The sequence below is a fragment of the Theropithecus gelada genome, chromosome 14 (assembly GCF_003255815.1).
Source record: "Theropithecus gelada isolate Dixy chromosome 14, Tgel_1.0, whole genome shotgun sequence".
Classification (NCBI taxonomy): domain Eukaryota; kingdom Metazoa; phylum Chordata; class Mammalia; order Primates; family Cercopithecidae; genus Theropithecus; species Theropithecus gelada.
Window position 1 is genome coordinate 100494659 of NC_037682.1, and position 12310 is coordinate 100506968.

A 12310-nucleotide genomic window follows, 5' to 3' on the forward strand; every position below is an offset into this window, starting at 1 on the left:
GCTTCATACAATCTTGAGCTTAAAATCTTAAATCTTAGAGTAAAAAAAAATCGGTCAAACTTTTGGAATGACTCTATATTCAAGTGTCAGTTTAAAAAGAAAAACGATCCTTTGTAATTAAGTTAATAATCATTAGGGGGAAGATTATAATACATCAATATATTTGTTATAGGAATAAGTGAAATCAGCTAATATTTATCTGAATATCCACAATTTACCCATGTTTAGTGCCATTGATTAAATAATCTAGTGGATTATAAATCCCAAGAAACTGACAGTTTAATGATATAGTCTCTGGGAGCATAGACGAGGGCTCATTGCCCAGCTTGTTAGAGATGAGGCAGAAAAGTGGAATCAGGAAAGACTTATTTTATTGTCATTGAGCTAATCTAGAAGTATAAGTAGGAATGTTCTTTATTTTTAACATTTTTATCAGCAAATCTTATTATGAATAGTAATTGTTGCCATTCATTTACTCTTCTGCTGAAAATTTGAAAAATAAATACAAAGAAAACAAAAGCATATTCCTCTCATATACTTTGATGTAACATTACCTTTTAGTTTATATACTTCTGGGTCTTTTTTCCCTATATATACAAACATACATACTCCTTTACCCAACACATTTTAAGTTACAGAGCAGACATGATATTATGATTTGTGGCCTTTAAAAAAAAAATTATCAATACTAGGGAAAGCTGTCTAGTGAGTAAATACAGTTATCCCTTGGCATATGCAGGGCGTTGGTTCCAAATCTGTGCACACTCAAGCTCCGCAGTCCAGTCAGCGCTGAGAACCTGATGTAAGTGAAAGGTTGACCTGTATACACAGGTTTCACATCCTGCAAATTCTGTATGATTTGGTTGGAAACAATCTGTGTCTGAGTGGACCCTCGAAGGTCAAAACCATATTGTTCAAGGGTCAACTGTATACTTCTATAATATCATACTTAAGAGCTTAAGTTTAATGCTGTCATGTGTCCCATTGTATGAATGGATATATAACATTTTATTCAGAGAACGCTTATTAAAATGCTTTTGGATTCCTTTTGATTTTTTTCCTAATATATACTGTGATAAGAATTCTTTATAATCCTTAGTTTTCTGGAAAATGTAAAAATTGATGACTAGATATTCATTTTAGTATATTAAAGTAACCCATTATATAGCTAAATTTTAGACTCAATAACACTAGATTGAAATCTGGACCTTCATCATGAAAGTCAGAGGATGAGGAAGAGAATTCCTTTAATGAGTAGCTTAAATAGTTTTCACTACCTTATCTTACATTTTCTTTTGAATCTATTCACATCAGGTTTTTGTCCCTGCCAATCTGTTGAAACTTTTCTTGCTATGGTCTGGAACAGTTCCCATTTTGCTAAACTCAAGTATCAATTATTAGGACTCATCTTAACATCCTAGCAACATACTTTCTTTTTTTTTTTTTGGAATTGCCCTCTTCCCTTAGCTTTTGGCACATCCTACTTTTCCTGAATTTGTTCCAGTTTTCACTGGTTGCTCTTTCTTGGTTGTATTTGCTGGTTCCTCCTTCTTTTCCCATCTTTAAATGATGGGGAATACCCCCAAAGCTTTGCCTTATATTCTAATCTCCATCTACATATGCTTCCTAGGCAAATTTAGTAAGACCTTTTCTTTAAAAATCATATGCTAATCCAAGTATATGTCCTGAGCCTGTTCTGCTTTTGTAAACTTCTTTTAACTAGTTATTTAATATCTCTTGGATGTTTAACACCATTTATTCATTCACTCAGACTCAGACCAAGAACCCATGAATTTTCTCTAAGTCTTTTATCTCCCAGATCTACCCCTTTAAGGAGTCTAGTGTACTTCAAAATATATCCAGTCTCTACCACATCGTTCACTTACTGCCCTAATTCAAACCTTCTATCTTGTGTGTAGACCAATAAAATATCCTTTCTTCCTTTCTTCCTTTCTTCCTTTCTTTCTTTCTCTCTCTCTCTCTCTTTCTTTCTTTCTTTCTTTCTTTCTTTCTTTCTTTCTTTCTTTCTTTCTTTCTTTCTTTCTTTCTTTCCTTCCTTCCTTCCTTCCTTCCTTCCTTCCTTCCTTCCTTCCTTGTTTCTTTCTTTCTCTCTCTTTCTTTCTTTCTTTCTTTCTTTCTTTCTTTCTTTCTTTCTTTCCTTCCTTCCTTCCTTCCTTCCTTCCTTCCTTCCTTCCTTCCTTCCTTTCTTTTTTTTCTTTTCTTTCTTTTCTTTCTTTTCTTTCTTTCCTTTTGTCTCACTCTGTCACCCAGGCTAGAGTACAGTGGCACGATCTTGGCTCACTGCAACCTCTGCCTCCTAGGTTCAAGTGATTGTCGTGCCTTAGCCTCCCAGGTAGCTGAGATTACAGGCGCCCACCACCAGGCTCAGCTAATTTTTGTATTTTTTAGTAGAGACAAGTTTTTACCATGTTGGCCAGGCTGGTCTCATACTCCTGACCTCAGGTCATCCACCCGTCTCAGCCTCCTAAAGTGCTGGGATTACAGGCGTGAGCCACCACGTCTGGCCAATAAAATAACCTTCTAATTGGTTTTCTTTTTCACTTTCCTTGGTCCTATTAAATCTTCATAGCAGGCAACCCCCACCTTCCAAAATAAACAAGATTATATCATGTATCTCAATCAAAATGCACACAGTAAAGTCGTCACTTAACGTCATAAATGGGTTACTGGAAACTCTGACTTTAAGAAAAATGGTATTCTTTATGTCTTAGGAAATGAACTCTGGTTTGTATCAATAAGCCTATGGCAAAATTGGTTTTATTATACAGTAGTTGTTTCACTTAAATTTGCAGTTTCCAAGAACTTATCAACATAAACAGTGTCAAGTGAGGACTTGCTGTATTCTTTCTTTCATATTCAGGGTGAAATCTACCTCCTGACTCTGTCTTATGAGGCCTTATATAATACAGAATCTTCCTGTGTGTCTTTTTCTCTTATCGCCTTCCACCCTGCTCACTCTAGTCCAGTCATCCTGAATTTTTTGTTTCTTGAAAACAACAAACTAATTTCCATTTATGGGCCTTTGCATTACTGTTTTCTCCACCTAGAACTCTTTATCTAGATCACTGCATGAGTTCATCTTTCATTTCTTTTAGATCTTTGCACCTTCTTTAGAAAGGCCTTCCCTATATTTCTAAAATTGTTACCTTCTGCCCAGTTACTCCCTAGCGCCTTACCGTTGTCTCTAACACTTAAAAACTCCTTGACATATGTGCATATTTGTCTGTCTTCTCACTAGAATGCAAACGCTGCTGTACCCCAGGTGCCTAGAATGGTACTTAGAGTAGAGTAGATAGCCAGTGTTCGTTGAATAAATGACCGAGCTTCCTTTATTCTTTGTAGTTCGTATTTTATCCCTCCTAATCCTACAAGGAATTTGAAGTAGCTTATAAAGTGCTTTAAAATGTATTAAAATAGAAAACAGCAGGGCATGTAAAGTACAGATAGAATAGGAATGACTGGTGGGAAACTTAATATGCAGCTCATACAAGATTTTACATAGTTCTTAAATGTGGATCAGGCATTTGCCTCTGAAGTCTTGACTGTGAAAACAAAAAAAACATCTTGTCTATAAGGAGACAACATTCTGCTACTTTGGAGAAGCACAGCTTTTCTTATTTCAACAACTGTCCTGTGAAACGCAAAATAGTGAATTTTATACAGCAGTATTTTAATACCTGTCTTTAAAGTAAACTGAAGGAGGACGCCACGATGTAGCTCAGGGAAAAGCAACTCTGGAGACTGATTAGATATTCACACACATTCCTATTTCCTCCTGTCAGTGTCCCCTACCCTCACCAATGGACATGCATGCTTCTGAGTAAGGTAGAGTTTATTTCAACACCATTATCAAGGTGAAGGTCTTTTTCTAGTGACAGAACAGTGAGACGCAGTTTATTAATTATTCCTAAAATGTGAGGCTCATTCCAAAGCAAGTTGAAAATTAACTATATAGCGTGCTTTAGTCAAATGAGGCTTCCTGGAGGTTCTCAAATAGCTGACCACAGTAACTATTGTGACCAAGCTCTTATTTGGTAGTTTGTGGTCTTTATTAGGAAGTTTTGACATTTAACCTCTTAGGTTTGGAATGAGGCAAATTATGAGTGAGTTTCGTAATGTAACTCCAGGAATCTTAATAGAATAGTAGAGTATTAATTGCATTTTAATAGAAAATTTTGAAGTTGAATGTATTCAGAATTCATTGAGGAAAATCGTTTATTAGGATCATTAAGTTATTTAATGTTTCATTTATTAGTGAGTCAACTGAATCCTTTAAATTATTGTATGGTGCAAATAACCAAAGTGCTTGGAGAAGAAACAGTGTAGAATATGCTGTGAATGGTACTGGTTAGGAATAACATACTAACTTGGAAAGGACCACAGTGAATGCCAAAGATTGATTTTATGTTCCAGTATGCCCCTTTTTGGGGGACTTATCACTTGTAGTTTTGTATCTCAGACATTCTTTTGGTGTACAAGAGAATATATTTGGGAGATGGATGGCAATTATTTTGCATCTTGTTAGTATCTGTTTAAGAAATTCTCAAAGTTTACCATTGTTGGTGTAATTATTCTATTTTCCCAATTTAAAGTTGATGGTTTGGGGTTCTGTTGGTGGGGAGAGTGACTTGGCAGTATGGTGCGATGTTTTTGCAACACATGAGAGGAGATTGTTTTCATAGAGTTTTGGCTCTTCCTTGTTCCTTCCTTTCTTGTGACTTTGTTTTCACATTGTCTCTTTTTAATCACTATAACTGTCTTAGCTCTGTACAGCTGTCCTTTTCCATATCTGTTTTGTTCTATACATGCTATCTTTTGGCCCATAGTTATCACTGAAGCTTGTCACAGAACTCGTATTACCTTTCCTGTTTTTTTCCCCCAGCTTTATTTTACCTCTACCTGTAATTACTATTGTCTTATTCCTAGAGTAACAGAAGAAAATGCAATTAGTCTTTGCTTTCAGTACCAGCATAGCCCTCTTGAGGGTAATATTAGAACTTGAAGAAAACATTTAGATTGGCATTTTGACCAATATAAATTGCCTGTTTCATTTGGAAATGACACATTTTTTCAAAAAAGTAAAAACAGTAGTTTTCCGTTGATACAATTATTTAAAAAAATATACAAGAAGAATAGGAATTGGTGTCCCAGTACAACATGTTTTATTTAGTGAATTTTCTGTCAAAGGGTTTGTTCAAGTAGAAACTGTACGCCTATTTCTGAGGGAGATTATAGAGTTCAACATTTAGGGAGTAGACTTAATCTTCCTACAAGCAGTGTTCCTAAAGTTTATTTCCATCAGTGGTATTGTGGAGGCCTGAGAAGAGTACAGCTTCAAAGCTCAAGAAGATAAATTTTGAAGTTTGATAAACCTGAGTTTAGAGCATGCTTCTGTCTTTTTAGCTGAATAATTATTTCATCATCTGTAAAATGCAGGCAGTTCCTCAAAAGGGTGGTTGTGCTGAGTAAATGAAATATGAAACTTCTAGCATGGTGTTTGGCACGTGGCATCTATTATTAACTACTGTTCACTAAACTCTGAAAGGTTTAGATTTGTCAGGTAAGTCCATCTGGATTGGCACTTGTCATCAGAGATCCGGAGAAATTCCACAATGGCATATGGCATGGATTAAGGAATACACTTTGTTGGGAAAAGGGAATGTTTACAAAGCCAGGATGAAGTAGGGCAAGGAGGTGGTTTCCCTGTTTCCCTCTTATTCCACATAGCAGGTTCCCAGAGTTTTGCCAATCTGCTAGACACAGCATAGATTTTCGTTCCACTTGAGATATCCCTTCCCTTATTGTTCTCCCTTCTTTTAGAATAAGTGGCCGATCAAACGTATCAGTGTGTAATCCTACAAACCAGACACTATAGTTGTGGATGACTGCAGTCATCTGAGAAATTAAGCTGTCAGGCTTGTGGAGACTTTGAGGTTCATGGGAAGTTGGGTCTGCCTTGCTGAGGGAGGAAGCCATGGTCCTGTCAGAAGTCGAGCGTGGTTGCAGCCTCTCTTGCTGGGAAAGAGGAGGATGGAGTGATTCCAGCTCATGGTCTAGGCTGCCCACAGTGACTCCCGGTGTTTTCAGACAGGTCTGCTTCTCACATCAGACTTGATTGCCTAGAGCCTGTGAATCTGTTTTCTCAACAAATAAATGTCAAGTTAAATGTGAAATATGCTTATTTCTATGCTATTTAAGCAAACTGGTATCAGAGTAGGTAATGGTAGAATGCATTTCAGAGTCTTTGAGTGTTATTCTCAAAGAAAATTGATCTTGATTAGCCCAAGCTCAACTCAGTTCCAGAAATAATTATTGATTTGTTTAAGCGTGGTGTGTGTGCTTGCTCAAGGCATTACAAGATGAGTATGACAAAGCTCATTCCCTCAGGGAGTTGGGTGTTTCAGAGGGATGAAGTAAAAGAAGCTTTTAAAAACACAAGTAGAGTGTAAGAAATATCATGAGAAACATCAACAAAGGGCTGAGGATAGAAGGTGATAAGAAGTCTCAAATATCTCAAGATATTCAGTGGTGAATCTTCACATAAATTTGCTGTTAGGGGAAGAATTTCAAGCATATTGATAGGTCTTAAATTTTCTTTTCTTTTCTTTATTTTTCTTTCTTTCCTTTTTTTTTTTTCTGAGACAGAATTTCGCTCTGTCGCCCAGGCTGGAGTGCAGGGGCGCCATCTCGGCTCACTGCAAGCTCCGCCTCCCGGGTTCACGCCATTCTCCTGCCTCAGCCTCCTGCGTAGCTGGGATTACAGGCGCCCGCCACCACGCCCGGCTAATTTTTTGTATTTTTAGTAGAGACGGGGTTTCACCGTATTAGCCAAGATGGTCATGATCTCTTGAATTCGTGATCCGCTCGCCTCGGCCTCCCAGAGTGCTGGGATTACAGGCGTGAGCCACCGTGCCTGGCCGATAGGTCTTAAATTTTCTAGTCTCTCTGGGATGGTCTCTCTGGGATGGTAGGAAGGAGAATGATTTTTAAAACGCTGATTATGCAGCATGGAGTTTGGGGACTAGTAAAAATTTTATTAAAATTATTATTTGCGAATTGATTTACACTTGTTTTTATTGGAGGTTGTATTTCTGAAAATACTGCATTTTAGTGTGATGATTTACTAACGAACAAGTGGGGACTCATTCTAAGGTAGGAGATAGAAAAAAACTAATAAGCAAAAATCTGCTAACAACTTAAATGGCTGTCAAACTTTTTTTAATGATTAATTGCTAATGGGGACAGATGGAAATTGTAAAGTAGTGCAGAGCATTGAGGGATAGAGTATTTTTTCTTTCTGTCATATGCTCCACTTTTGAGAGAGAAGAAATTAGAGGTCAGGTTTAGTCATTTCTATGGTCCTTTTATGAACAAAAGAAAATGCTTTTTAAAAAATGTGAGAAGTGTTAAGTTATCTTTATTTGATATTACACATAAACCACACTAAAATGCCTTTCAATAAGTAAAAAGAATCATTTTAGATACAAGGAATCTAATTTAGATTGGCATAGTTAAGGCCAAAAATATAAAGTAGACATTGCTACCTTATCTTCAACTCTTGCCTTTAAGAGGCAAATGAACATGAAACACAGATGAATCTTGCTTGGCTCTGAGACAGTGTGAAGGAATTTCCCCAGTATTTCAATATATTCACATAACCATTATATAAATCTAAATATAAAACCAATCTCTATTAAGTTTTAAGATGGCATTCATCTTTGTGAAAAGTTGAACATTACTAACGAAATCGAGTCATATCTTTAGAACGGGTAAATAGTGTTAGCACTTACTGAATTGGAATTACTATTAAAATTCAAAAAACCAGACATATTCATTTAACCACAAGCCAGTCTTAGTTTTAAATCAGGACTGCTGAACAAAATATTCTGTCAATGATTATCTGAATTCTGGTATGTGAGATCTATTAAATTATGGTACACATAAAAAAGTCATGAGACATTTCTGTTTTGTAATAAATAAGGCAGTGGCCAATTATTACTCATTAGTAGCGTTTTTGAGATTAGTTATCAAGTCTGCCCTTTCTGCCTTCTTCTTAATGCTGGCAAAGATAATTTTTGTTCCCGGGATGTTGTTCTTGGGAGTCTCCAAATAGTGCATCAGTGTATCCTTTCCCCAGGTGATGCCTTTGTTCTTATTGGTGTCTGTGTAAGAGAATCTAACAGCTTCACCTGTCTTCCACCCAAAGAGACTGTGGAGATTAGGCCCAGTTTTGTGCTGGCCTCTCTTTTCCACCGTGTGGCCCTGGGCACACTTCTGAACAAAAATCTTCTTGCCTTTCTCAACATCACCCGTATTTAATTCTCTTCCATCACTAGCACTGTGAAGGTTCCCTCTGTGAAGCGGAATGTCCTGCTGTCTTGAAAATTACACTTTTAAAAATGAATTCCTTCAAGGATTCTTTTCATTTTAAAGAGAACATTTGCTGTCAATCTACTCTTCTTCTTTTATGAGGTCTCTCAGTATTGCTTAGGAAAACTGTGATTCACAGAGGAAGGTCTAGCTCTAAGGTGTTTCCGTTGGAGATACTGTTATATATTGCTTCTCGGCCATTTGGCTAAGATGAAATATAAGATACTCTTACATACAGTGTCAGGGTAGAAGCACAGACTAGGTTTTTGGAGGGTTTGGGGTTCTAGCCCTGACTTTGCTGATACTGTCTATGTGATCTTGAAATTCTCTCTTGACTTTCCAGGGATTGGGAGTGGGTAGGTGGTGTTTCTCTAGGTGATCCTGGAGGGTCCTTTTATCCTTCCAAGTTCTGTAATGATTCCAGTATTTTTTTTTTTTTTAATCACCACTATGTGGCTTTGCACACCACAGTTTTACAAACGGTATGTGTAAGAATATCCAATTTTGAATAATATTGGACATCATCCAGGCACTTTTTTGTTGAAACATAGTACACATAGGCTAGCCTTTGACTTTTCACTTGGTACTTTCTGCTTAGCTAATATTTGTATACAATACAAGGTAGAACTTGGAAACTTTACTGCACATGGTAGTTGTGAACATAGCTTGGCTGTGGCAGTGATGCTTGTTTCACTTTCTGTTAACATACAGCCCATGTGTGTATTGGGATTTAATAACATAAGTCGTTATAGAAAAATGTCAGACGTAACAATGATGATCTCCTTTTGGGCGGCCAAGAGGACAGCTTTAACATCTCTTAAATGTCTTAAAATACTGTGTTAAAAATGGTACCAACAAATGGCAACCAGGTACCAAACCCAGTTTGGATTTAGCATATATCTTTCTTCCATTATGTAGTTCTTTGTGAAGGCTTTAAATCATAGAGAGATTCTCTATGATTTGGCTAATAGGGTTATAGATAGTACAGATGCACATGCATGTGTGTGTTTTTGTATACTTGTAAAAATTGGTGGTTCACTGAATAGCTAATGTTATATGGCATTTGTTTGTTTAGACTTTAGTGATGAATGAATTTGCAGAAACTCTGCTTTAAGCCACACTAGCCAGACTGTCAAATAATATGCTTTTCTTATAGGTGTTGGAGCCAATTGTGGAATTCTCAGTCAAATGTACAGTGAAACATCTTGAATGTTATTTTGATGCTCTCCCATTTTGTTCAAACAAATTCTGATTAAATTAGCTACTGGCACATTCTTGCTGAGTCTCTGGTATCACTTGGAAGGAAGGTGGTAGAAGTGTAGATAGCTGAGACACTCCCGTAAGAGAAGTATATCATAGTGTCATATTGTTTGAAATAGTTTCATGATTTCTGTCCCAGGACTCTTTTTTGAAACAGGGTCTTGCTCAGTGTCCCAGGCTGGAGTGCAATGGTGCAACTTGGTTCACTGCAACCTCTGCCTGCCAGGTTCAAGTGATTCTCCTGCCTCAGCCTTCCCAGTAGCTGAGATTGCAGGTGCTCACCACCATGCATGGCTAATTTTTGTGTTTTTAGTAGAGATGAGGTTTCACTATGTTGGCCAGGCTGGTTTCGAACTCCTGACCTCAAGTGATCCACCCGCCTTGGCCTTGCAAAGTGCTGGGATTACAGGCATGAGCCACCGCACCTGTCCTGTCCTGGGACTTTTAACTTAGTTCATTATCGCCTTGTTGCCTCCCCTATGTGGTCAGTTTCCCTTAACCCTGTTAGCTAAATGACCATGTGACACAAGTTACCTTTCCTTTTAATGTTACTGCTTTTTATTTTTTATTTTTTATTTTTATTTTTTGCATGTGGCTTATAAAATTTCTGAGTTCTAGAAGAATTCCAAAAGCTGTGAGAGATGAGAAATTTATATAGCCAATTTGGACACAAGTTAAAAATGAAATCAATACTGTCGTTCTTGAAATCTAAAAGGAGAGGGGAAAAATGTATCAGGCACCGTTTCTCTAAATTGCTTCCAGCTGCTCGCTTCCTAACATGGAAATATTTATTAAAAGTGGCAGGTTAAAAATTGGATTCCTACAGCAAAATATGAGTGGTTTCATAATTTTGTTAAACAGCAGGAAATATCTGAGATTTTTTGTCACTATAGTGGCTTTGATTTTTTTCAAGGGTCATGGAGTAGAGCAAATACATATTTCCCAGCCAGCAAAACAGAACAGTAAATGGCCTGAACAATTTAAACAAACCAAAGAAAATGTCCGAAGGTAGTAAATAGGAAATTATGGGATTTTCCCTTAAATATTGTAACACTGTAAATGTTCAAAGAGGTAGAAGGAATCATTTAAGACAGTAAATAAATGAACATGATCATAAAACTTGACTGGGAATGAGACTTAGTTGGGAATGAGGCTTAAGTAAGGCAAATGGCATGAAAGGAAGTCAGATAGGGCTTGGGTCAAGAACAGAAATTTACATGTTATTTAGACTAATTGCAGGCACAGTGAAAAATTTAAATAATTATTAGGCCAAAATGCTATAAAGAGGTGTTTTAAAATTAAGAAACTTATGTTAATTCTAACAAGAAATTGAGGAAAGGAAGACAGGTATGTTGTAGGCATTGGAATGAGGGTTTTGGGGAATGTATATCTGGAAAATGAGAGAAACAGTGGAGGGGAAAAGAAACTGTATAGGGGATATATTTGAAAGTTTTTTTCCTTAAGATATTAGTTAAGGTGACAGGTACACATGCTCGGGAAGAGTTTGTTAGGTTAAAAAGCAGTTTCTGGAAAAGTATTCCAAGTTAAACCTGAAGGAGGCACCAGAAATCCTGAAGGAGGAATGTAGCAATCAAAAAACATTGTATAGAATGTTCATATTGGCAGTATCAATAGAGGTTTTGCCTTATGGTCCTCCTTAACCAGAAGGAAGTTTGAACAAAACCGAGATCACTGCATATCTATGTAGTATTGGTCTGAGGTGGGGAGGAAACAAGCAAGACATAATCATCTGTTCTCATTCATGTTCACCTGTTAAGATCACTTAAAAATGAATCATGGATATTTAGTAGTAAATAGTTGTCATTGTTGCTCAATATATCATTGTATTCTTTCATCACATTGTAGATTAGAATTGCAATTTATAAACCACAAGGAAAATAGTAGTGCATGGCCTTATTAATCATGCAGAAAAAAGATTAACATTTACTGGTAGTTTGTCTTAATATAATCAGGACCAATCAAGCCTTGACAAATGAGTAACTTTGATAGGAAATATAGGCAGTCATCTGTAGGACTTTGTTTGGAGTAAATATGAATTATCTATAGGATATACACATTTGGAAGCGTTTCTAAATGATTTTCTAGATATAATTCATGAAGTGTCAAGATAAAGAGTCAAGTGTTTCATATAAATTAATTTCATAATAGCTGTGATTCTTATCAGAAGAGAATTAGGATTGGGGTCTTATAGTTTGAAATAGTATATTTAGTATTTAAAAAGGTTTTTGGATGTGAAAACAATTATTTTTAAAACTAATCAAGCTATGTATAAAGTCTGAAAATCTTTTTTTTTAATTGGTACATTTATTAAAAACATAGATGAATGGTCCTGTGCTTAAATGTCATTGTGGTTGTGTGCTGACTTTCATACAGTGTAACTAAGGAACTGTTCACAAATACACTGTAGATAGAAGTATAAGTGTAAACAGACATAGCTGTCATAGGGACATAATTCCCTTATAATTAATACTTGCCAGAAAATGGAGCTTGACATTGTTTACTATTATTCTAACATTCACAAAAGGCTGAATATCACAGGCCTAAGGGCACACTATGACCATGAGACATCTTTTCGTACTTCCCAAATAGTTTTATATTTTAGCTATGGACCTCAGTTACCAGAGCCAAACTTGTTCTT

The 12310-nt window shown here is 36.5% G+C and overlaps 1 protein-coding gene across 1 annotated transcript in view; it reads left to right on the forward strand.

Moving 5' to 3' along the window:
- DDX10 (DEAD-box helicase 10) overlaps window positions 1-12310 on the forward strand; it is a 277131-nt gene that overhangs the window by 149961 nt on the left and 114860 nt on the right. The gene's annotated exons all lie outside the window — the stretch shown is intronic.